Below are 21,412 nucleotides of genomic sequence, written 5' to 3'. Positions count from 1 at the left end.
TTTGCAGGAAATGTGACAGACCTCCGAAAGGTAAACCTCACACTTGGAGAGGTGTTCACACCCACATGGATACGCATCTAATGGTTTTATTTCCAAATCCTTAACCATTTTGTCACCCTGCTAAGAACCAATGAACAAATGGCTATCATTTGCTCTTCATGAACCCTAGGTTGGCATTTTGAGACTACATACACAAAAAGCTGAATTTTCATAATGAAATGTTGATGGCTAAAAATAAAACGCTTGCTCCGAGGGTCAACTGTTGTCACCTTCAGCGTTTCAACAGTTATAACAACAAAGCTCTTTATGTAGGTTTATACAATTTCTTTCTTCAATAACTGACTTTGAATCTTAATTTTCTTTGCTTTAAGTAGCAATTTGAGTTTAAAGCCCAGGAATTTATGCAGTGTTGTTAACATAAAGTTCATTGTTGCGACAGGTGAAAGTTTTTGTGACTATGCAAAAATAGCATTAATGTTATTCCAGGATTGGCTCCTTTGAAGGAAACTTGGCAGAATTTCAAATATAAGCCTCACGTTTGGAGAGGGGTTTACACCCAAATAGATACAAATCTTTTGGATTTTATTTCCAAAACCTTAACCACTTGGCCAGTGTGGTATGTACAAATGGCTTTGATTTGTTTTTGATTAACCCAAGGTTGACATTTTGAGACTGCATCCAGAAAAAGTCAAATTTTCATAATGCAATCTTGATTGCTGATAATGAAACGCTTGCTCCCAGGACCAACTGTACTTTCCTTCAGCGTTTTTAAAGAAAGGATATACCAGGAGTGGGGTTTGAACCCACGCGGATACATATCCATTGGATCTTAAGTCCAACGCCTTAACCACTCGGCCATCCTGGTGAAAGTCTATGAGCTTTTATTTCTTGCAATTAAAGGAAACAGTTATAACACCACAGTTCTTTACATAGGTTTATATAATTTCTATCTTTAAGAAATGACTTGGAAACTTAATTATCTTTGCCTTAAATGGCAATTGCGTGTGCAAAGCCAATGAATTTATCTAGTGGTCACAACATAAACATCATTGTTGCGACGACTAGATAAAGTTTTTATGACCATGCAAGAATAGCTTCAATGTTATTCCAGGATTGGCTCCTTTGTAGGAAACTTGGGAGAACTCCAAAAAACATCCTTACGCTTGGAGAGTGGTTCACACCCATATGGATACACATACACAAAAAGCCAAAGATTATTATTGAAATGTTGATGGCCGAAAAAAGCTTGCTCAGAGTGTTAGTTGTCATCACCCTCAGCGTTTTAAAGAAAAGGGCTACCAGGAGTGGGGTTTGAACCCACGCGGATATATATCCATTGGATCTTAAGTCCAACGCCTTAACCACTCAGCCATCCTGGTGAAAGTCTGTGAATGGTCGCTTGCCATCAAAGGTAGCAGTTGTAACACCACAGCACTTTCTATAGGTTTAAACAATTTCTATCTTTATGAACTAACTTTAAAGCTTAATTATATTTTCATTAAATAGCAATTTTGACTCTAAAGCCAAGGAATTCATGTCTTGGTCATAACATAAAGTTCACTGTTACGACAGGGGAAAGTTCTTGTGACCATGCGCGTACAGCTTCAATGTTGCTCCAGGGTTGGCTCCTTTGCAGGAAATGTGACAGACCTCCGAAAGGTAAACCTCACACTTGGAGAGGTGTTCACACCCACATGGATACGCATCTAATGGTTTTATTTCCAAATCCTTAACCATTTTGTCACCCTGCTAAGAACCAATGAACAAATGGCTATCATTTGCTCTTCATGAACCCTAGGTTGGCATTTTGAGACTACATACACAAAAAGCTGAATTTTCATAATGAAATGTTGATGGCTAAAAATAAAACGCTTGCTCCGAGGGTCAACTGTTGTCACCTTCAGCGTTTCAACAGTTATAACAACAAAGCTCTTTATGTAGGTTTATACAATTTCTTTCTTCAATAACTGACTTTGAATCTTAATTTTCTTTGCTTTAAGTAGCAATTTGAGTTTAAAGCCCAGGAATTTATGCAGTGTTGTTAACATAAAGTTCATTGTTGCGACAGGTGAAAGTTTTTGTGACTATGCAAAAATAGCTTCAATGTTATTCCAGGATTGGCTCCTTTGAAGGAAACTTGGCAGAATTTCAAATATAAGCCTCACGTTTGGAGAGGGGTTTACACCCAAATAGATACAAATCTTTTGGATTTTATTTCCAAAACCTTAACCACTTGGCCAGTGTGGTATGTACAAATGGCTTTGATTTGTTTTTGATTAACCCAAGGTTGACATTTTGAGACTGCATCCAGAAAAAGTCAAATTTTCATAATGCAATCTTGATTGCTGATAATGAAACGCTTGCTCCCAGGACCAACTGTACTTTCCTTCAGCGTTTTTAAAGAAAGGATATACCAGGAGTGGGGTTTGAACCCACGCGGATACATATCCATTGGATCTTAAGTCCAACGCCTTAACCACTCGGCCATCCTGGTGAAAGTCTATGCGCTTTTATTTCTTGCAATGAAAGGAAACAGTTATAACACCACAGTTCTTTACATAGGTTTATATAATTTCTATCTTTAAGAAATGACTTGGAAACTTAATTATCTTTGCCTTAAATGGCAATTGCGTGTGCAAAGCCAATGAATTTATCTAGTGGTCACAACATAAACATCATTGTTGCGACGACTAGAGAAAGTTTTTATGACCATGCAAGAATAGCTTCAATGTTATTCCAGGATTGGCTTCTTTGTAGGAAACTTGGGAGAACTCCAAAAAACATCCTTACGCTTGGAGAGTGGTTCACACCCATATGGATACACATACACAAAAAGCCAAAGATTATTATTGAAATGTTGATGGCCGAAAAAAGCTTGCTCAGAGTGTTAGTTGTCATCACCCTCAGCGTTTTAAAGAAAAGGGCTACCAGGAGTGGGGTTTGAACCCACGCGGATATATATCCATTGGATCTTAAGTCCAACGCCTTAACCACTCGGCCATCCTGGTGAAAGTCTGTGAATTGGTCGCTTGCCATCAAAGGTAGCAGTTGTAACACCACAGCACTTTCTATAGGTTTAAACAATTTCTATCTTTATGAACTAACTTTAAAGCTTAATTATCTTTTCCTTAAATAGCAATTTTGACTCTAAAGCCAAGGAATTCATGTCTTGGTCATAACATAAAGTTCATTGTTGCGACAGGGGAAAGTTCTTGTGGCCATGCGCGTACAGCTTCAATGTTGCTCCAGGGTTGGCTCCTTTGCAGGAAATGTGACAGACCTCCGAAAGGTAAACCTCACACTTGGAGAGGTGTTCACACCCACATGGATACACATCTAATGGTTTTATTTCCAAATCCTTAACCATTTTGTCACCCTGCTAAGAACCAATGAACAAATGGCTATCATTTGCTCTTCATGAACCCTAGGTTGGCATTTTGAGACTACATACACAAAAAGCTGAATTTTCATAATGAAATGTTGATGGCTAAAAATAAAACGCTTGCTCCGAGGGTCAACTGTTGTCACCTTCAGCGTTTCAACAGTTATAACAACAAAGCTCTTTATGTAGGTTTATACAATTTCTTTCTTCAATAACTGACTTTGAATCTTAATTTTCTTTGCTTTAAGTAGCAATTTGAGTTTAAAGCCCAGGAATTTAAGCAGTGTTGTTAACATAAAGTTCATTGTTGCGACAGGTGAAAGTTTTTGTGACTATGCAAAAATAGCTTCAATGTTATTCCAGGATTGGCTCCTTTGAAGGAAACTTGGCAGAATTTCAAATATAAGCCTCACGTTTGGAGAGGGGTTTACACCCAAATAGATACAAATCTTTTGGATTTTATTTCCAAAACCTTAACCACTTGGCCAGTGTGGTATGTACAAATGGCTTTGATTTGTTTTTGATTAACCCAAGGTTGACATTTTGAGACTGCATCCAGAAAAAGTCAAATTTTCATAATGCAATCTTGATTGCTGATAATAAAACGCTTGCTCCCAGGACCAACTGTACTTTCCTTCAGCGTTTTTAAAGAAAGGATATACCAGGAGTGGGGTTTGAACCCACGCGGATACATATCCATTGGATCTTAAGTCCAACGCCTTAACCACTCGGCCATCCTGGTGAAAGTCTATGAGCTTTTATTTCTTGCAATTAAAGGAAACAGTTATAACACCACAGTTCTTTACATAGGTTTATATAATTTTTATCTTTAAGAAATGACTTGGAAACTTAATTATCTTTGCCTTATATGGCAATTGCGTGTGCAAAGCCAATGAATTTATCTAGTGGTCACAACATAAACATCATTGTTGCGACGACTAGAGAAAGTTTTTATGACCATGCAAGAATAGCTTCAATGTTATTCCAGGATTGGCTCCTTTGTAGGAAACTTGGGAGAACTCCAAAAAACATCCTTACGCTTGGAGAGTGGTTCACACCCATATGGATACACATACACAAAAAGCCAAAGATTATTATTGAAATGTTGATGGCCGAAAAAAGCTTGCTCAGAGTGTTAGTTGTCATCACCCTCAGCGTTTTAAAGAAAAGGGCTACCAGGAGTGGGGTTTGAACCCACGCGGATATATATCCATTGGATCTTAAGTCCAACGCCTTAACCACTCGGCCATCCTGGTGAAAGTCTGTGGATGGGTCGCTTGCCATCAAAGGTAGCAGTTGTAACACCACAGCACTTTCTATAGGTTTAAACAATTTCTATCTTTATGAACTAACTTTAAAGCTTAATTATCTTTTCCTTAAATAGCAATTTTGACTCTAAAGCCAAGGAATTCATGTCTTGGTCATAACATAAAGTTCATTGTTGCGACAGGGGAAAGTTCTTGTGGCCATGCGCGTACAGCTTCAATGTTGCTCCAGGGTTGGCTCCTTTGCAGGAAATGTGACAGACCTCCGAAAGGTAAACCTCACACTTGGAGAGGTGTTCACACCCACATGGATACGCATCTAATGGTTTTATTTCCAAATCCTTAACCATTTTGTCACCCTGCTAAGAACCAATGAACAAATGGCTACCATTTGCTCTTCATGAACCCTAGGTTGGCATTTTGAGACTACATACACAAAAAGCTGAATTTTCATAATGAAATGTTGATGGCTAAAAATAAAACGCTTGCTCCGAGGGTCAACTGTTGTCACCTTCAGCGTTTCAATAGTTATAACAACAAAGCTCTTTATGTAGGTTTATACAATTTCTTTCTTCAATAACTGACTTTGAATCTTAATTTTCTTTGCTTTAAGTAGCAATTTGAGTTTAAAGCCCAGGAATTTAAGCAGTGTTGTTAACATAAAGTTCATTGTTGCGACAGGTGAAAGTTTTTGTGACTATGCAAAAATAGCTTTAATGTTATTCCAGGATTGGCTCCTTTGAAGGAAACTTGGCAGAATTTCAAATATAAGCCTCACGTTTGGAGAGGGGTTTACACCCAAATAGATACAAATCTTTTGGATTTTATTTCCAAAACCTTAACCACTTGGCCAGTGTGGTATGTACAAATGGCTTTGATTTGTTTTTGATTAACCCAAGGTTGACATTTTGAGACTGCATCCAGAAAAAGTCAAATTTTCATAATGCAATCTTGATTGCTGATAATAAAACGCTTGCTCCCAGGACCAACTGTACTTTCCTTCAGCGTTTTTAAAGAAAGGATATACCAGGAGTGGGGTTTGAACCCACGCGGATACATATCCATTGGATCTTAAGTCCAACGCCTTAACCACTCGGCCATCCTGGTGAAAGTCTATGAGCTTTTATTTCTTGCAATTAAAGGAAACAGTTATAACACCACAGTTCTTTACATAGGTTTATATAATTTCTATCTTTAAGAAATGACTTGGAAACTTAATTATCTTTGCCTTAAATGGCAATTGCGTGTGCAAAGCCAATGAATTTATCTAGTGGTCACAACATAAACATCATTGTTGCGACGACTAGAGAAAGTTTTTATGACCATGCAAGAATAGCTTCAATGTTATTCCAGGATTGGCTTCTTTGTAGGAAACTTGGGAGAACTCCAAAAAACATCCTTACGCTTGGAGAGTGGTTCACACCCATATGGATACACATACACAAAAAGCCAAAGATTATTATTGAAATGTTGATGGCCGAAAAAAGCTTGCTCAGAGTGTTAGTTGTCATCACCCTCAGCGTTTTAAAGAAAAGGGCTACCAGGAGTGGGGTTTGAACCCACGCGGATATATATCCATTGGATCTTAAGTCCAACGCCTTAACCACTCGGCCATCCTGGTGAAAGTCTGTGAATGGTCGCTTGCCATCAAAGGTAGCAGTTGTAACACCACAGCACTTTCTATAGGTTTAAACAATTTCTATCTTTATGAACTAACTTTAAAGCTTAATTATCTTTTCCTTAAATAGCAATTTTGACTCTAAAGCCAAGGAATTCATGTCTTGGTCATAACATAAAGTTCATTGTTGCGACAGGGGAAAGTTCTTGTGGCCATGCGCGTACAGCTTCAATGTTGCTCCAGGGTTGGCTCCTTTGCAGGAAATGTGACAGACCTCCGAAAGGTAAACCTCACACTTGGAGAGGTGTTCACACCCACATGGATACGCATCTAATGGTTTTATTTCCAAATCCTTAACCATTTTGTCACCCTGCTAAGAACCAATGAACAAATGGCTATCATTTGCTCTTCATGAACCCTAGGTTGGCATTTTGAGACTACATACACAAAAAGCTGAATTTTCATAATGAAATGTTGATGGCTAAAAATAAAACGCTTGCTCCGAGGGTCAACTGTTGTCACCTTCAGCGTTTCAACAGTTATAACAACAAAGCTCTTTATGTAGGTTTATACAATTTCTTTCTTCAATAACTGACTTTGAATCTTAATTTTCTTTGCTTTAAGTAGCAATTTGAGTTTAAAGCCCAGGAATTTAAGCAGTGTTGTTAACATAAAGTTCATTGTTGCGACAGGTGAAAGTTTTTGTGACTATGCAAAAATAGCTTTAATGTTATTCCAGGATTGGCTCCTTTGAAGGAAACTTGGCAGAATTTCAAATATAAGCCTCACGTTTGGAGAGGGGTTTACACCCAAATAGATACAAATCTTTTGGATTTTATTTCCAAAACCTTAACCACTTGGCCAGTGTGGTATGTACAAATGGCTTTGATTTGTTTTTGATTAACCCAAGGTTGACATTTTGAGACTGCATCCAGAAAAAGTCAAATTTTCATAATGCAATCTTGATTGCTGATAATAAAACGCTTGCTCCCAGGACCAACTGTACTTTCCTTCAGCGTTTTTAAAGAAAGGATATACCAGGAGTGGGGTTTGAACCCACGCGGATACATATCCATTGGATCTTAAGTCCAACGCCTTAACCACTCGGCCATCCTGGTGAAAGTCTATGAGCTTTTATTTCTTGCAATTAAAGGAAACAGTTATAACACCACAGTTCTTTACATAGGTTTATATAATTTCTATCTTTAAGAAATGACTTGGAAACTTAATTATCTTTGCCTTAAATGGCAATTGCGTGTGCAAAGCCAATGAATTTATCTAGTGGTCACAACATAAACATCATTGTTGCGACGACTAGAGAAAGTTTTTATGACCATGCAAGAATAGCTTCAATGTTATTCCAGGATTGGCTTCTTTGTAGGAAACTTGGGAGAACTCCAAAAAACATCCTTACGCTTGGAGAGTGGTTCACACCCATATGGATACACATACACAAAAGCCAAAGATTATTATTGAAATGTTGATGGCCGAAAAAAGCTTGCTCAGAGTGTTAGTTGTCATCACCCTCAGCGTTTTAAAGAAAAGGGCTACCAGGAGTGGGGTTTGAACCCACGCGGATATATATCCATTGGATCTTAAGTCCAACGCCTTAACCACTCGGCCATCCTGGTGAAAGTCTGTGAATGGTCGCTTGCCATCAAAGGTAGCAGTTGTAACACCACAGCACTTTCTATAGGTTTAAACAATTTCTATCCTTATGAACTAACTTTAAAGCTTAATTATCTTTTCCTTAAATAGCAATTTTGACTCTAAAGCCAAGGAATTCATGTCTTGGTCATAACATAAAGTTCATTGTTGCGACAGGGGAAAGTTCTTGTGGCCATGCGCGTACAGCTTCAATGTTGCTCCAGGGTTGGCTCCTTTGCAGGAAATGTGACAGACCTCCGAAAGGTAAACCTCACACTTGGAGAGGTGTTCACACCCACATGGATACACATCTAATGGTTTTATTTCCAAATCCTTAACCATTTTGTCACCCTGCTAAGAACCAATGAACAAATGGCTATCATTTGCTCTTCATGAACCCTAGGTTGGCATTTTGAGACTACATACACAAAAAGCTGAATTTTCATAATGAAATGTTGATGGCTAAAAATAAAACGCTTGCTCCGAGGGTCAACTGTTGTCACCTTCAGCGTTTCAATAGTTATAACAACAAAGCTCTTTATGTAGGTTTATACAATTTCTTTCTTCAATAACTGACTTTGAATCTTAATTTTCTTTGCTTTAAGTAGCAATTTGAGTTTAAAGCCCAGGAATTTAAGCAGTGTTGTTAACATAAAGTTCATTGTTGCGACAGGTGAAAGTTTTTGTGACTATGCAAAAATAGCTTCAATGTTATTCCAGGATTGGCTCCTTTGAAGGAAACTTGGCAGAATTTCAAATATAAGCCTCACGTTTGGAGAGGGGTTTACACCCAAATAGATACAAATCTTTTGGATTTTATTTCCAAAACCTTAACCACTTGGCCAGTGTGGTATGTATAAATGGCTTTGATTTGTTTTTGATTAACCCAAGGTTGACATTTTGAGACTGCATCCAGAAAAAGTCAAATTTTCATAATGCAATCTTGATTGCTGATAATGAAACGCTTGCTCCCAGGACCAACTGTACTTTCCTTCAGCGTTTTTAAAGAAAGGATATACCAGGAGTGGGGTTTGAACCCACGCGGATACATATCCATTGGATCTTAAGTCCAACGCCTTAACCACTCGGCCATCCTGGTGAAAGTCTATGAGCTTTTATTTCTTGCAATTAAAGGAAACAGTTATAACACCACAGTTCTTTACATAGGTTTATATAATTTCTATCTTTAAGAAATGACTTGGAAACTTAATTATCTTTGCCTTAAATGGCAATTGCGTGTGCAAAGCCAATGAATTTATCTAGTGGTCACAACATAAACATCATTGTTGCGACGACTAGAGAAAGTTTTTATGACCATGCAAGAATAGCTTCAATGTTATTCCAGGATTGGCTCCTTTGTAGGAAACTTGGGAGAACTCCAAAAAACATCCTTACGCTTGGAGAGTGGTTCACACCCATATGGATACACATACACAAAAAGCCAAAGATTATTATTGAAATGTTGATGGCCGAAAAAAAGCTTGCTCAGAGTGTTAGTTGTCATCACCCTCAGCGTTTTAAAGAAAAGGGCTACCAGGAGTGGGGTTTGAACCCACGCGGATATATATCCATTGGATCTTAATCCAACGCCTTAACCACTCGGCCATCCTGGTGAAAGTCTGTGAATGGTCGCTTGCCATCAAAGGTAGCAGTTGTAACACCACACCACAGCACTTTCTATAGGTTTAAACAATTTCTATCTTTATGAACTAACTTTAAAGCTTAATTATCTTTTCCTTAAATAGCAATTTTGACTCTAAAGCCAAGGAATTCATGTCTTGGTCATAACATAAAGTTCATTGTTGCGACAGGGGAAAGTTCTTGTGACCATGCGCGTACAGCTTCAATGTTGCTCCAGGGTTGGCTCCTTTGCAGGAAATGTGACAGACCTCCGAAAGGTAAACCTCACACTTGGAGAGGTGTTCACACCCACATGGATACACATCTAATGGTTTTATTTCCAAATCCTTAACCATTTTGTCACCCTGCTAAGAACCAATGAACAAATGGCTATCATTTGCTCTTCATGAACCCTAGGTTGGCATTTTGAGACTACATACATAAAAAGCTGAATTTTCATAATGAAATGTTGATGGCTAAAAATAAAACGCTTGCTCCGAGGGTCAACTGTTGTCACCTTCAGCGTTTCAACAGTTATAACAACAAAGCTCTTTATGTAGGTTTATACAATTTCTTTCTTCAATAACTGACTTTGAATCTTAATTTTCTTTGCTTTAAGTAGCAATTTGAGTTTAAAGCCCAGGAATTTAAGCAGTGTTGTTAACATAAAGTTCATTGTTGCGACAGGTGAAAGTTTTTGTGACTATGCAAAAATAGCTTCAATGTTATTCCAGGATTGGCTCCTTTGAAGGAAACTTGGCAGAATTTCAAATATAAGCCTCACGTTTGGAGAGGGGTTTACACCCAAATAGATACAAATCTTTTGGATTTTATTTCCAAAACCTTAACCACTTGGCCAGTGTGGTATGTACAAATGGCTTTGATTTGTTTTTGATTAACCCAAGGTTGACATTTTGAGACTGCATCCAGAAAAAGTCAAATTTTCATAATGCAATATTGATTGCTGATAATGAAACGCTTGCTCCCAGGACCAACTGTACTTTCCTTCAGCGTTTTTAAAGAAAGGATATACCAGGAGTGGGGTTTGAACCCACGCGGATACATATCCATTGGATCTTAAGTCCAACGCCTTAACCACTCGGCCATCCTGGTGAAAGTCTATGAGCTTTTATTTCTTGCAATTAAAGGAAACAGTCATAACACCACAGTTCTTTACATAGGTTTATATAATTTCTATCTTTAACCACTTCCCATCTGGGCCCTTTGCCCCCTTCCTGACCAGGCCAAATTTTGCAAAACGGACATATCTCACTTTATGTGGTAATAACTTTGGAACGCCTTTATTTATCCAAGTCATTCAGAGATTGTTTTCTCGTGACACATTGTACTTCATGATAGTCATAAATTTGAGTCAAAATATTTCACCTTTATTTATGAAAAAATCCCAAATTTACCCAAAAATGTAAAAAAAATCGCAATTTTCTAAATTTCTATTTCTCTGCTTTTAAAACAGAAAGTGATACCTCATAAAATATTTATTATTTAACATTCCCCATATGTCTACTTTATGTTGGCATCATTTTGGAAATGTCATTTTATTTTTTTAGGACGTTAGACGGCTTAGAAGTTTAGAAGCAATTCTTCAAATTTTTAAGAAAATTGCCAAAACCCACTTTATAAGGACCAGTTCAGGTCTGAAGTCACTTTGTGGGGCCTACATAGTGGATACCCCCATAAATGACCCCATTGTAGAAACTACACCCCTCAAGGTATTCAAAACCGATTTTACAAACTTTGTTAACCCTTTAGGCGTTCCACAAGAATTAAAGGAAAATGGAGATCAAATTTTTAAATTTCACTTTTTTGGCAGATTTTTCATTTTAATCAATTTTTTTCTCTAACACATCGATGGTTAACAGCCAAACAAAACTCAATATTTATTACCCAGATTCTGCGGTTTACAGAAACACCCCACATGTGGTCGTAAACTGCTGTATGGGCACACGGCAGGGCGCAGAAGGAAAGGAACTCCACATGGTTTTTAGATGCCATGTCCCATTTGAAGCCCCCTGATGCACCCTTACAGTAGAAACTCCCAAGAAGTGACCCCATTTTGGAAACTAGGGGATAAGGTGCCAGTTTTATTAGTACTATTTTTGGGTACATATGATTTTTTGATCATTCAATATAACACTTTATGGGGCAAGGTGACCAAAAAATTGGTTGTTTTAGCACAGTTTCTATTTATTTATTTTTACAGCGTTCACCTTAGGGGTTCAGTCAAGTGACATTTTTATAGAGCAGATTGTTACGGACGTAGCGATACCTAATATGTATACTTTTTCTCATTTATTAAAGTTTTACACAATAATAGCATTTTTGAAACCAAAAAATTATGTTTTAATGTGTCCATGTTCTGAGAGCTATAGTTTTTTTATTTTTTGAGAGATTTTCTTATGTAGGGGCTCATTTTTTGCGGGATGAGGTGACGGTTTTATTGGTACCATTTTGTGGGACATACGCGTTTTTGATCACTTGGTGTTGCACCTTTTGTGATGCAAGGTGACAAAAATTGCTTGTTTTGACACAGTTTTTTTTTTTTTTTTTTTACGGTGTTCACCCGAGGGGTTAGGTCATGTGATATTTTTATAGAGCTGGTTTTTACGGACGCGGCAATACCTAATATGTATACTTTTTTTTATTTGTTTCACTTTAACACAATAATAGCATTTTTGAAACCAAAAAAATTATGTTTTAGTGTCTCCATGTTCTAAGAGCTATAGTTTTTTTATTTTTTGAGAGATTTTCTTATGTAGGGGCTCATTTTTTGCGGGATGAGGTGACGGTTTTATTGGTACCATTTTGTGGGACATACGCGTTTTTGATCACTTGGTGTTGCACCTTTTGTGATGCAAGGTGACAAAAATTGCTTGTTTTGACACAGTTTTTTTTATTTATTTTTTACGGTGTTCATCCGAGGGGTTAGGTCATGTGATATTTTTATAGAGCTGGTTTTTACGGACGCGGCAATACTAAATATGTCTATTTTACTTTATTTTTTCTATTTTAATTTTTTTTTTTTTATTCCTAACTTGGGAACTTTTTTTTTTTTTACATGTGAAACTTTATTTTATTTTATTTTTTCAACCCTTTATTTTTTTTATTTTTTTTTACACTTTTCGTCCCCCATAAGGTCATACAAGACCTCTGGGGGACATTTACTTCACTTTTTCTTTTTTTTTTCACAGTTGATTTCTCCTGTAACTGGGGCTGACATAGTAGCCCCAGTTACAGGACAAATGCACCCCTAGAGAGGCTGTACAGCAGCAATCCTGCGCTGTACAGCCTCACAGCAGGGCTGATCGAGGTCTCTGAGAGACCTCACACAGCCCCTGCACTCTCCGGTCACGGCGGTCACATGACCGCCGGGCCGGAACAGGAAGCGCACAGCGCTTCCTGCTCTGCAGACACAGCGCTCGGTGAGCGCTGTGTCTGCAGCGATCGTGAAGGCAGGGACACCTGGGCACTGTCCCTGCCTTGTCTTAGGGTTGCCCTGCTGTCACTGACAGCGGGCAACCCGATCAGCAGCTGCACGATTAGCGTGCAGCTGCTATTTCTGACAGGACGTTTTAAAACGTGCTGTCAGAAATAGACGTCCACCCATAGGACGTTTATATCCTATGGGCGGACGTGAGGCGGTTAAGAAATGACTTGGAAACTTAATTATCTTTGCCTTAAATGGCAATTGCGTGTGCAAAGCCAATGAATTTATCTAGTGGTCACAACATAAACATCATTGTTGCGACGACTAGAGAAAGTTTTTATGACCATGCAAGAATAGCTTCAATGTTATTCCAGGATTGGCTCCTTTGTAGGAAACTTGGGAGAACTCCAAAAAACATCCTTACGCTTGGAGAGTGGTTCACACCCATATGGATACACATACACAAAAAGCCAAAGATTATTATTGAAATGTTGATGGCCGAAAAAAGCTTGCTCAGAGTGTTAGTTGTCATCACCCTCAGCGTTTTAAAGAAAAGGGCTACCAGGAGTGGGGTTTGAACCCACGCGGATATATATCCATTGGATCTTAAGTCCAACGCCTTAACCACTCGGCCATCCTGGTGAAAGTCTGTGAAAGGATCGATTGCCATCAAAGGTAGCAGTTGTAACACCACAGCACTTTTTATAGGTTTAAACAATTTCTATCTTTATGAACTAACTTTAAAGCTTAATTATCTTTTCCTTAAATAGCAATTTTGACTCTAAAGCCAAGGAATTCATGTCTTTGTCATAACATAAAGTTCACTGTTACGACAGGGGAAAGTTCTTGTGACCATGCGCGTACAGCTTCAATGTTGCTCCAGGGTTGGCTCCTTTGCAGGAAATGTGACAGACCTCCGAAAGGTAAACCTCACACTTGGAGAGGTGTTCACACCCACATGGATACGCATCTAATGGTTTTATTTCCAAATCCTTAACCATTTTGTCACCCTGCTAAGAACCAATGAACAAATGGCTACCATTTGCTCTTCATGAACCCTAGGTTGGCATTTTGAGACTACATACACAAAAAGCTGAATTTTCATAATGAAATGTTGATGGCTAAAAATAAAACGCTTGCTCCGAGGGTCAACTGTTGTCACCTTCAGCGTTTCAACAGTTATAACAACAAAGCTCTTTATGTAGGTTTATACAATTTCTTTCTTCAATAACTGACTTTGAATCTTAATTTTCTTTGCTTTAAGTAGCAATTTGAGTTTAAAGCCCAGGAATTTAAGCAGTGTTGTTAACATAAAGTTCATTGTTGCGACAGGTGAAAGTTTTTGTGACTATGCAAAAATAGCTTTAATGTTATTCCAGGATTGGCTCCTTTGAAGGAAACTTGGCAGAATTTCAAATATAAGCCTCACGTTTGGAGAGGGGTTTACACCCAAATAGATACAAATCTTTTGGATTTTATTTCCAAAACCTTAACCACTTGGCCAGTGTGGTATGTACAAATGGCTTTGATTTGTTTTTGATTAACCCAAGGTTGACATTTTGAGACTGCATCCAGAAAAAGTCAAATTTTCATAATGCAATCTTGATTGCTGATAATGAAACGCTTGCTCCCAGGACCAACTGTACTTTCCTTCAGCGTTTTTAAAGAAAGGATATACCAGGAGTGGGGTTTGAACCCACGCGGATACATATCCATTGGATCTTAAGTCCAACGCCTTAACCACTCGGCCATCCTGGTGAAAGTCTATGAGCTTTTATTTCTTGCAATTAAAGGAAACAGTTATAACACCACAGTTCTTTACATAGGTTTATATAATTTCTATCTTTAAGAAATGACTTGGAAACTTAATTATCTTTGCCTTAAATGGCAATTGCGTGTGCAAAGCCAATGAATTTATCTAGTGGTCACAACATAAACATCATTGTTGCGACGACTAGAGAAAGTTTTTATGACCATGCAAGAATAGCTTCAATGTTATTCCAGGATTGGCTCCTTTGTAGGAAACTTGGGAGAACTCCAAAAAACATCCTTACGCTTGGAGAGTGGTTCACACCCATATGGATACACATACACAAAAAGCCAAAGATTATTATTGAAATGTTGATGGCCGAAAAAAGCTTGCTCAGAGTGTTAGTTGTCATCACCCTCAGCGTTTTAAAGAAAAGGGCTACCAGGAGTGGGGTTTGAACCCACGCGGATATATATCCATTGGATCTTAAGTCCAACGCCTTAACCACTCGGCCATCCTGGTGAAAGTCTGTGAATGGGTCGCTTGCCATCAAAGGTAGCAGTTGTAACACCACAGCACTTTCTATAGGTTTAAACAATTTCTATCTTTATGAACTAACTTTAAAGCTTAATTATCTTTTCCTTAAATAGCAATTTTGACTCTAAAGCCAAGGAATTCATGTCTTGGTCATAACATAAAGTTCATTGTTGCGACAGGGGAAAGTTCTTGTGGCCATGCGCGTACAGCTTCAATGTTGCTCCAGGGTTGGCTCCTTTGCAGGAAATGTGACAGACCTCCGAAAGGTAAACCTCACACTTGGAGAGGTGTTCACACCCACATGGATACGCATCTAATGGTTTTATTTCCAAATCCTTAACCATTTTGTCACCCTGCTAAGAACCAATGAACAAATGGCTATCATTTGCTCTTCATGAACCCTAGGTTGGCATTTTGAGACTACATACACAAAAAGCTGAATTTTCATAATGAAATGTTGATGGCTAAAAATAAAACGCTTGCTCCGAGGGTCAACTGTTGTCACCTTCAGCGTTTCAACAGTTATAACAACAAAGCTCTTTATGTAGGTTTATACAATTTCTTTCTTCAATAACTGACTTTGAATCTTAATTTTCTTTGCTTTAAGTAGCAATTTGAGTTTAAAGCCCAGGAATTTAAGCAGTGTTGTTAACATAAAGTTCATTGTTGCGACAGGTGAAAGTTTTTGTGACTATGCAAAAATAGCTTTAATGTTATTCCAGGATTGGCTCCTTTGAAGGAAACTTGGCAGAATTTCAAATATAAGCCTCACGTTTGGAGAGGGGTTTACACCCAAATAGATACAAATCTTTTGGATTTTATTTCCAAAACCTTAACCACTTGGCCAGTGTGGTATGTACAAATGGCTTTGATTTGTTTTTGATTAACCCAAGGTTGACATTTTGAGACTGCATCCAGAAAAAGTCAAATTTTCATAATGCAATCTTGATTGCTGATAATGAAACGCTTGCTCCCAGGACCAACTGTACTTTCCTTCAGCGTTTTTAAAGAAAGGATATACCAGGAGTGGGGTTTGAACCCACGCGGATACATATCCATTGGATCTTAAGTCCAACGCCTTAACCACTCGGCCATCCTGGTGAAAGTCTATGAGCTTTTATTTCTTGCAATTAAAGGAAACAGTTATAACACCACAGTTCTTTACATAGGTTTATATAATTTCTATCTTTAAGAAATGACTTGGAAACTTAATTATCTTTGCCTTAAATGGCAATTGCGTGTGCAAAGCCAATGAATTTATCTAGTGGTCACAACATAAACATCATTGTTGCGACGACTAGAGAAAGTTTTTATGACCATGCAAGAATAGCTTCAATGTTATTCCAGGATTGGCTCCTTTGTAGGAAACTTGGGAGAACTCCAAAAAACATCCTTACGCTTGGAGAGTGGTTCACACCCATATGGATACACATACACAAAAAGCCAAAGATTATTATTGAAATGTTGATGGCCGAAAAAAGCTTGCTCAGAGTGTTAGTTGTCATCACCCTCAGCGTTTTAAAGAAAAGGGCTACCAGGAGTGGGGTTTGAACCCACGCGGATATATATCCATTGGATCTTAAGTCCAACGCCTTAACCACTCGGCCATCCTGGTGAAAGTCTGTGAATTGGTCGCTTGCCATCAAAGGTAGCAGTTGTAACACCACAGCACTTTCTATAGGTTTAAACAATTTCTATCTTTATGAACTAACTTTAAAGCTTAATTATCTTTTCCTTAAATAGCAATTTTGACTCTAAAGCCAAGGAATTCATGTCTTGGTCATAACATAAAGTTCATTGTTGCGACAGGGGAAAGTTCTTGTGGCCATGCGCGTACAGCTTCAATGTTGCTCCAGGGTTGGCTCCTTTGCAGGAAATGTGACAGACCTCCGAAAGGTAAACCTCACACTTGGAGAGGTGTTCACACCCACATGGATACGCATCTAATGGTTTTATTTCCAAATCCTTAACCATTTTGTCACCCTGCTAAGAACCAATGAACAAATGGCTATCATTTGCTCTTCATGAACCCTAGGTTGGCATTTTGAGACTACATACACAAAAAGCTGAATTTTCATAATGAAATGTTGATGGCTAAAAATAAAACGCTTGCTCCGAGGGTCAACTGTTGTCACCTTCAGCGTTTCAACAGTTATAACAACAAAGCTCTTTATGTAGGTTTATACAATTTCTTTCTTCAATAACTGACTTTGAATCTTAATTTTCTTTGCTTTAAGTAGCAATTTGAGTTTAAAGCCCAGGAATTTAAGCAGTGTTGTTAACATAAAGTTCATTGTTGCGACAGGTGAAAGTTTTTGTGACTATGCAAAAATAGCTTCAATGTTATTCCAGGATTGGCTCCTTTGAAGGAAACTTGGCAGAATTTCAAATATAAGCCTCACGTTTGGAGAGGGGTTTACACCCAAATAGATACAAATCTTTTGGATTTTATTTCCAAAACCTTAACCACTTGGCCAGTGTGGTATGTACAAATGGCTTTGATTTGTTTTTGATTAACCCAAGATTGACATTTTGAGACTGCATCCAGAAAAAGTCAAATTTTCATAATGCAATCTTGATTGCTGATAATAAAACGCTTGCTCCCAGGACCAACTGTACTTTCCTTCAGCGTTTTTAAAGAAAGGATATACCAGGAGTGGGGTTTGAACCCACGCGGATACATATCCATTGGATCTTAAGTCCAACGCCTTAACCACTCGGCCATCCTGGTGAAAGTCTATGAGCTTTTATTTCTTGCAATTAAAGGAAACAGTTATAACACCACAGTTCTTTACATAGGTTTATATAATTTCTATCTTTAAGAAATGACTTGGAAACTTAATTATCTTTGCCTTAAATGGCAATTGCGTGTGCAAAGCCAATGAATTTATCTAGTGTTCACAACATAAACATCATTGTTGCGACGACTAGAGAAAGTTTTTATGACCATGCAAGAATAGCTTCAATGTTATTCCAGGATTGGCTTCTTTGTAGAAAACTTGGGAGAACTCCAAAAAACATCCTTACGCTTGGAGAGTGGTTCACACCCATATGGATACACATACACAAAAAGCCAAAGATTATTATTGAAATGTTGATGGCCGAAAAAAGCTTGCTCAGAGTGTTAGTTGTCATCACCCTCAGCGTTTTAAAGAAAAGGGCTACCAGGAGTGGGGTTTGAACCCACGCGGATATATATCCATTGGATCTTAAGTCCAACGCCTTAACCACTCGGCCATCCTGGTGAAAGTCTGTGGATGGGTCGCTTGCCATCAAAGGTAGCAGTTGTAACACCACAGCACTTTCTATAGGTTTAAACAATTTCTATCTTTATGAACTAACTTTAAAGCTTAATTATCTTTTCCTTAAATAGCAATTTTGACTCTAAAGCCAAGGAATTCATGTCTTGGTCATAACATAAAGTTCATTGTTACGACAGGGGAAAGTTCTTGTGACCATGCGCGTACAGCTTCAATGTTGCTCCAGGGTTGGCTCCTTTGCAGGAAATGTGACAGACCTCCGAAAGGTAAACCTCACACTTGGAGAGGTGTTCACACCCACATGGATACGCATCTAATGGTTTTATTTCCAAATCCTTAACCATTTTGTCACCCTGCTAAGAACCAATGAACAAATGGCTACCATTTGCTCTTCATGAACCCTAGGTTGGCATTTTGAGACTACATACACAAAAAGCTGAATTTTCATAATGAAATGTTGATGGCTAAAAATAAAACGCTTGCTCCGAGGGTCAACTGTTGTCACCTTCAGCGTTTCAACAGTTATAACAACAAAGCTCTTTATGTAGGTTTATACAATTTCTTTCTTCAATAACTGACTTTGAATCTTAATTTTCTTTGCTTTAAGTAGCAATTTGAGTTTAAAGCCCAGGAATTTAAGCAGTGTTGTTAACATAAAGTTCATTGTTGCGACAGGTGAAAGTTTTTGTGACTATGCAAAAATAGCTTCAATGTTATTCCAGGATTGGCTCCTTTGAAGGAAACTTGGCAGAATTTCAAATATAAGCCTCACGTTTGGAGAGGGGTTTACACCCAAATAGATACAAATCTTTTGGATTTTATTTCCAAAACCTTAACCACTTGGCCAGTGTGGTATGTACAAATGGCTTTGATTTGTTTTTGATTAACCCAAGGTTGACATTTTGAGACTGCATCCAGAAAAAGTCAAATTTTCATAATGCAATCTTGATTGCTGATAATGAAACGCTTGCTCCCAGGACCAACTGTACTTTCCTTCAGCGTTTTTAAAGAAAGGATATACCAGGAGTGGGGTTTGAACCCACGCGGATACATATCCATTGGATCTTAAGTCCAACGCCTTAACCACTCGGCCATCCTGGTGAAAGTCTATGAGCTTTTATTTCTTGCAATTAAAGGAAACAGTTATAACACCACAGTTCTTTACATAGGTTTATATAATTTCTATCTTTAAGAAATGACTTGGAAACTTAATTATCTTTGCCTTAAATGGCAATTGCGTGTGCAAAGCCAATGAATTTATCTAGTGGTCACAACATAAACATCATTGTTGCGACGACTAGAGAAAGTTTTTATGACCATGCAAGAATAGCTTCAATGTTATTCCAGGATTGGCTCCTTTGTAGGAAACTTGGGAGAACTCCAAAAAACATCCTTACGCTTGGAGAGTGGTTCACACCCATATGGATACACATACACAAAAAGCCAAAGATTATTATTGAAATGTTGATGGCCGAAAAAAGCTTGCTCAGAGTGTTAGTTGTCATCACCCTCAGCGTTTTAAAGAAAAGGGCTACCAGGAGTGGGGTTTGAACCCACGCGGATATATATCCATTGGATCTTAAGTCCAACGCCTTAACCACTCGGCCATCCTGGTGAAAGTCTGTGAATTGGTCGCTTGCCATCAAAGGTAGCAGTTGTAACACCACAGCACTTTCTATAGGTTTAAACAATTTCTATCTTTATGAACTAACTTTAAAGCTTAATTATCTTTTCCTTAAATAGCAATTTTGACTCTAAAGCCAAGGAATTCATGTCTTGGTCATAACATAAAGTTCATTGTTGCGACAGGGGAAAGTTCTTGTGGCCATGCGCGTACAGCTTCAATGTTGCTCCAGGGTTGGCTCCTTTGCAGGAAATGTGACAGACCTCCGAAAGGTAAACCTCACACTTGGAGAGGTGTTCACACCCACATGGATACGCATCTAATGGTTTTATTTCCAAATCCTTAACCATTTTGTCACCCTGCTAAGAACCAATGAACAAATGGCTATCATTTGCTCTTCATGAACCCTAGGTTGGCATTTTGAGACTACATACACAAAAAGCTGAATTTTCATAATGAAATGTTGATGGCTAAAAATAAAACGCTTGCTCCGAGGGTCAACTGTTGTCACCTTCAGCGTTTCAACAGTTATAACAACAAAGCTCTTTATGTAGGTTTATACAATTTCTTTCTTCAATAACTGACTTTGAATCTTAATTTTCTTTGCTTTAAGTAGCAATTTGAGTTTAAAGCCCAGGAATTTAAGCAGTGTTGTTAACATAAAGTTCATTGTTGCGACAGGTGAAAGTTTTTGTGACTATGCAAAAATAGCTTTAATGTTATTCCAGGATTGGCTCCTTTGAAGGAAACTTGGCAGAATTTCAAATATAAGCCTCACGTTTGGAGAGGGGTTTACACCCAAATAGATACAAATCTTTTGGATTTTATTTCCAAAACCTTAACCACTTGGCCAGTGTGGTATGTACAAATGGCTTTGATTTGTTTTTGATTAACCCAAGGTTGACATTTTGAGACTGCATCCAGAAAAAGTCAAATTTTCATAATGCAATCTTGATTGCTGATAATGAAACGCTTGCTCCCAGGACCAACTGTACTTTCCTTCAGCGTTTTTAAAGAAAGGATATACCAGGAGTGGGGTTTGAACCCACGCGGATACATATCCATTGGATCTTAAGTCCAACGCCTTAACCACTCGGCCATCCTGGTGAAAGTCTATGAGCTTTTATTTCTTGCAATTAAAGGAAACAGTTATAACACCACAGTTCTTTACATAGGTTTATATAATTTCTATCTTTAAGAAATGACTTGGAAACTTAATTATCTTTGCCTTAAATGGCAATTGCGTGTGCAAAGCCAATGAATT

At 38.1% G+C, this 21,412-nt stretch overlaps 21 non-coding genes across 21 annotated transcripts; all 21 read right to left on the bottom strand.

Annotated features, from left to right (window-relative positions):
- Window positions 1–782: 782 nt before the first annotated feature.
- TRNAL-UAA lies at window positions 783–865 on the bottom strand. The gene has a single exon. It is a non-coding gene; the product is annotated as a tRNA-Leu (tRNA).
- A 1,546-nt stretch (window positions 866–2,411) lies between these two features.
- Window positions 2,412–2,494, bottom strand: TRNAL-UAA. The gene has a single exon. It is a non-coding gene; the product is annotated as a tRNA-Leu (tRNA).
- A 431-nt stretch (window positions 2,495–2,925) lies between these two features.
- TRNAL-UAA lies at window positions 2,926–3,008 on the bottom strand. The gene has a single exon. It is a non-coding gene; the product is annotated as a tRNA-Leu (tRNA).
- Window positions 3,009–4,041: 1,033 nt separating this feature from the next.
- On the bottom strand, window positions 4,042–4,124 carry TRNAL-UAA. The gene has a single exon. It is a non-coding gene; the product is annotated as a tRNA-Leu (tRNA).
- Window positions 4,125–4,555: 431 nt separating this feature from the next.
- Window positions 4,556–4,638, bottom strand: TRNAL-UAA. Its single transcript has one exon. It is a non-coding gene; the product is annotated as a tRNA-Leu (tRNA).
- A 1,033-nt stretch (window positions 4,639–5,671) lies between these two features.
- TRNAL-UAA lies at window positions 5,672–5,754 on the bottom strand. Its single transcript has one exon. It is a non-coding gene; the product is annotated as a tRNA-Leu (tRNA).
- A 431-nt stretch (window positions 5,755–6,185) lies between these two features.
- Window positions 6,186–6,268, bottom strand: TRNAL-UAA. Its single transcript has one exon. It is a non-coding gene; the product is annotated as a tRNA-Leu (tRNA).
- Window positions 6,269–7,300: 1,032 nt separating this feature from the next.
- TRNAL-UAA lies at window positions 7,301–7,383 on the bottom strand. Its single transcript has one exon. It is a non-coding gene; the product is annotated as a tRNA-Leu (tRNA).
- A 430-nt stretch (window positions 7,384–7,813) lies between these two features.
- Window positions 7,814–7,896, bottom strand: TRNAL-UAA. Its single transcript has one exon. It is a non-coding gene; the product is annotated as a tRNA-Leu (tRNA).
- A 1,032-nt stretch (window positions 7,897–8,928) lies between these two features.
- Window positions 8,929–9,011, bottom strand: TRNAL-UAA. Its single transcript has one exon. It is a non-coding gene; the product is annotated as a tRNA-Leu (tRNA).
- Window positions 9,012–10,562: 1,551 nt separating this feature from the next.
- TRNAL-UAA lies at window positions 10,563–10,645 on the bottom strand. Its single transcript has one exon. It is a non-coding gene; the product is annotated as a tRNA-Leu (tRNA).
- Window positions 10,646–13,536: 2,891 nt separating this feature from the next.
- Window positions 13,537–13,619, bottom strand: TRNAL-UAA. The gene has a single exon. It is a non-coding gene; the product is annotated as a tRNA-Leu (tRNA).
- Window positions 13,620–14,652: 1,033 nt separating this feature from the next.
- On the bottom strand, window positions 14,653–14,735 carry TRNAL-UAA. The gene has a single exon. It is a non-coding gene; the product is annotated as a tRNA-Leu (tRNA).
- Window positions 14,736–15,166: 431 nt separating this feature from the next.
- On the bottom strand, window positions 15,167–15,249 carry TRNAL-UAA. The gene has a single exon. It is a non-coding gene; the product is annotated as a tRNA-Leu (tRNA).
- A 1,033-nt stretch (window positions 15,250–16,282) lies between these two features.
- On the bottom strand, window positions 16,283–16,365 carry TRNAL-UAA. The gene has a single exon. It is a non-coding gene; the product is annotated as a tRNA-Leu (tRNA).
- Window positions 16,366–16,796: 431 nt separating this feature from the next.
- Window positions 16,797–16,879, bottom strand: TRNAL-UAA. Its single transcript has one exon. It is a non-coding gene; the product is annotated as a tRNA-Leu (tRNA).
- A 1,033-nt stretch (window positions 16,880–17,912) lies between these two features.
- Window positions 17,913–17,995, bottom strand: TRNAL-UAA. Its single transcript has one exon. It is a non-coding gene; the product is annotated as a tRNA-Leu (tRNA).
- A 431-nt stretch (window positions 17,996–18,426) lies between these two features.
- Window positions 18,427–18,509, bottom strand: TRNAL-UAA. Its single transcript has one exon. It is a non-coding gene; the product is annotated as a tRNA-Leu (tRNA).
- Window positions 18,510–19,542: 1,033 nt separating this feature from the next.
- On the bottom strand, window positions 19,543–19,625 carry TRNAL-UAA. Its single transcript has one exon. It is a non-coding gene; the product is annotated as a tRNA-Leu (tRNA).
- Window positions 19,626–20,056: 431 nt separating this feature from the next.
- On the bottom strand, window positions 20,057–20,139 carry TRNAL-UAA. Its single transcript has one exon. It is a non-coding gene; the product is annotated as a tRNA-Leu (tRNA).
- Window positions 20,140–21,172: 1,033 nt separating this feature from the next.
- Window positions 21,173–21,255, bottom strand: TRNAL-UAA. The gene has a single exon. It is a non-coding gene; the product is annotated as a tRNA-Leu (tRNA).
- Between the last annotated feature and the right edge of the window lie 157 nt (window positions 21,256–21,412).

Source organism: Bufo bufo, unplaced genomic scaffold (genome assembly GCF_905171765.1).
Source record: "Bufo bufo unplaced genomic scaffold, aBufBuf1.1, whole genome shotgun sequence".
Lineage (NCBI taxonomy): Eukaryota > Metazoa > Chordata > Amphibia > Anura > Bufonidae > Bufo > Bufo bufo.
The sequence above is the reverse complement of the archived record's forward strand: the minus strand, read 5'-3'. Positions and strand labels throughout refer to the sequence as shown.